Source organism: Oncorhynchus masou, unplaced genomic scaffold (assembly GCF_036934945.1).
Source record: "Oncorhynchus masou masou isolate Uvic2021 unplaced genomic scaffold, UVic_Omas_1.1 unplaced_scaffold_4658, whole genome shotgun sequence".
NCBI classification, from domain to species: Eukaryota; Metazoa; Chordata; class Actinopteri; order Salmoniformes; family Salmonidae; genus Oncorhynchus; species Oncorhynchus masou.
In genome coordinates this window covers 17,096-20,495 of record NW_027011053.1, presented here as the reverse complement: position 1 = coordinate 20,495, position 3,400 = coordinate 17,096, and the positions used below count along the sequence as shown (strand labels likewise).

Below are 3,400 nucleotides of genomic sequence, written 5' to 3'. Positions count from 1 at the left end.
TCAACTTGCCTACCTGGTGAAATAAAGGTGAAATAAAAAAATTAAAAAAAAATTAAATTAAAGCTTTGAAAGGGTCGATTGGGTTCTGGAGGTGTGGTTACAGCAATTGCGCAGGGTTGGTGTGGCCTGTGATGGTGGGGCCCAATGAGATATCTTTTCAAGGGCCCAAAATCCCTGGCAGCCCCCCCGGTTTATACCCATGCAGATTGTCCTTTGTTTTTAAATGATCAAAAAGTAATGTTTTCCTCCTTATGAATATTGGTATAAAATAAATGTTTTTCAACAGACCCAGTTATTTCACTATAGCGTCCACAATGTTGGAGTTGGAGACGTGTAGAAATGTTCATCCCTCCCCTTGGCCCCCCTTCCGTCGCGGTCACGCCCCTGCCCACAGAGATAAATGGGAGGACTGCTTACCGTTTCCTTCACATCCTCTGCTCCGGTTCATGAGCAGCCTGTTGGGTCTCGAGGAGGAGGGGAGGAGGAGGACACACAACGGGGAGCTCGCTCACCCCAGTCTCCGGCAGTCTTAGTCCGTCCCGTGCCACACTCTGCTGAGGCCACGCGCCCCAACCGACAACCGAACATGTCCACTGGGTCGCTTAGCGACTTCGACGACGAGGTCTTGACGGCATCCTGAAGTTCGGCTCTCCCGGTAAAGACTCTGGTACGTCGAACGAGAGCCAGGAGGAGAACTGAACTGCGAGGCGGCTCGGCCAACGATAAAGCTGCAGCGGGAAAGACACTGGAAAACAGCGTACAGTAAGAAGAAGGCGGCGAACAGTGTGGCCCACGAGGGGTGCGGCAAACCTGTGCAGAGGAACGCAGCCAACGCACGAGAGCGAGCGAGGATGCGCGTGCTGTCAAAAGCGTTCTCCCGGTTGAAGATGACATTACCGTGGGTCCCACGGACACCAAGCTCTCCAAACTGGACACGCTGCGCCTTGCCTCGAGCTACATCGCCCATCTACGGCAGATCCTTGCCAACGACAAGTACGAGAACGGTTATAAGCACCCCGTCAACCTGGTGAGAAACACACCTCAGCATTTCAAATACATTTTACAAAGCCGTTTTTTTTCAAGAAGTCCCTTTTCCATCAGCAGTTGTCACAAAATGCTTTACTGATACCCGGCCTGCTCAAGAGCAAGCAAAGCATGGGCGTGCAGCGGTGGCGAGTGGGGAAAACCCTGAGCCCGAGAATAAGAAAACCCACTTTACCTACCTTGATAAGCTACAATTAAAAAAGATCAAGTTCCGGTCATGAATCAAACACAATGACATGAGTTGAAGTGTTTCTGACGATCACTTTAAGGTTGATTGGAGAGGTTTGGATGGGGCTATTTTAATAGGTTTAGGCTTATTGATGTTTCAAAAGGCTACATACCATTTGATTGTTTACTCAATATTGTCTGGACAATATAATTCATAATAACAGTAGACAACAACAAAAACATTCAACAGTATAATTTCACAACAGGGCCTATCAAACAAAAACAACTGGTATATTTTAGGTTCCATGCTATTGCGCCTGGCCTATCCAGTTTAGCCTATTTAATTTAGCCCTATTTAGTTTAGCCTATTCAGTTTAGCCTATTTAGTTTAGCCTATTTAGTTTTAGCCTTTTTAGTTCAGCCTATTCAGTTTAGCCTATTTAGCCTTTTTAGTTTAGCCTATTCAGTTTAGCCTATTTAGTTTAGCCTTTTTAGTTTAGCCTATTTAGTTTAGCCTTTTAGTTTAGTCTATTCAATTTAGCCTATTTAGTTTAGCCTTTTTTAGCCTTTTTAGTTTAGCCTATTCTATTTAGCCTATTCTATTTAGCCTTTTTAGTTTAGCTTTTTTTAGCCTATTCTATTTAGCCTATTTAGTTTAGCCTATTTTTTAGCCTATTTTTTAGCCTTTTTAGTTTTAGCCTATTCAATTTAGCCTATTTAGTTTAGCCTTTTTAGTTTAGCTATTTAATTTAGCCTATTTAGTTTAGCCTATTTAGTTTAGCCTATTCAATTTAGCCTATTTAGTTTAGCCTATTTAGTTTAGCCTATTTAGTTTAGCCTATTTAGTTTAGCCTATTCAGTTTAGCCTATTTAATTTAGCCTATTTAGTTTAGCCTATTCAGTTTAGCCTATTCAGTTTAGCCTATTCAGTTTAGCCTTTTTAGTTTAGCCTTTTTAGTTTAGCCTATTCAGTTTAGCCTATTTAGTTTAGCCTATTTAGTTTAGCCTATTCAGTTTACATAGTTTACAGCTATGTAAAGAGGTATTGTAATATAAGCTCTCCGTTTTATTTAGATATTCAAGTATAATAATGATGTTTAGAAACATTATGCTGCTTGACAGTCGTCTATTAAAGAGTGGTAGCCCCAGAATTCAGCCTTTACACACATCAGATTAAACTCCCCTCATTATCCATATTTATATATACTGGACCTTACTGTAATATTACTGATGTTATAATAGTGTTTTCTAGTGTTTTAATAAATATGTTTTGTTAACCTAATAGTGTTGTTCTATTGCGCGGTGAGCTGATAATTGATTTCCTGTTCCTCTCTCTCTCTCTCTCTCTCTCTCTCTCTCTCCAGACGTGGCCCTTCATGGTCGCCGGGAAACCCGAGAACGATTTGAAAGAGATGCTCAACACCACCCGGTTGTGTGGAACAACTGCCTCGTGATGGAACGGATGGACATGACATGTTCATTAACGTTTTCGTTACCGGGAACGGACTTTTCCAGGTGGACCAGACATGCATGTCATATCTCCTAAACCAAATATTGAGTGGGAATAACCGGGAGAGTGCGCACTCTCTTGCGGGTTCACCCTACAGAGAAACGGATTTTATACGCCTATTTAAATAGTTTACATGTTGTCTTTGCTGGTTCGAGGACAGGTTGTGCTAAAGTTTTGTATTCGGTTTTATACTTTTAAAATGCATTGTATAAAAATGTTGTCATACAAGTGTGTGTGTGTGTGTGTGTGTGTGTGTGTGTGTGTGTGTGTGTGTATATATAACTTCTTTTTACAGGCGAAGTTGTCAGTCACCGATTTGGAAGCGCACATGAAAATGTGTCCGTTATTGTAAACGCCTGATTGTATTTAGGACTAAATAAAATGTATTCATTTTATCGTATAAATTCTCTCAATGTGTGTTGGACTACTAAGAATACAAAATTATACAGGATACATTTAGTTGTTATTGTTGGCTATAGGGTTTTCTCCCTCTGATCAAACTAACCCGTAGTTACCCCGACCTTTCTCTCAAAAGGAAGGAGCCACAAAGAGCAGAGGAGAGAATATAGAAACGTGCGCGGCGAGACGGAACCTATTCCGGGTTTTTTATCTCCAAAAGTAAACAATTGATACTTTCTCGATATGCTTGACATTAGATCAACAAACTGCTATCAATTC

The 3,400-nt window shown here is 41.2% G+C and overlaps 1 pseudogene; it reads left to right on the top strand.

The window, feature by feature from the left end:
• Positions 1–463: 463 nt before the first annotated feature.
• Positions 464–3,126, top strand: LOC135535252 (transcription factor 21-like; annotated as a pseudogene).
• The last annotated feature ends 274 nt before the right edge of the window (positions 3,127–3,400 follow it).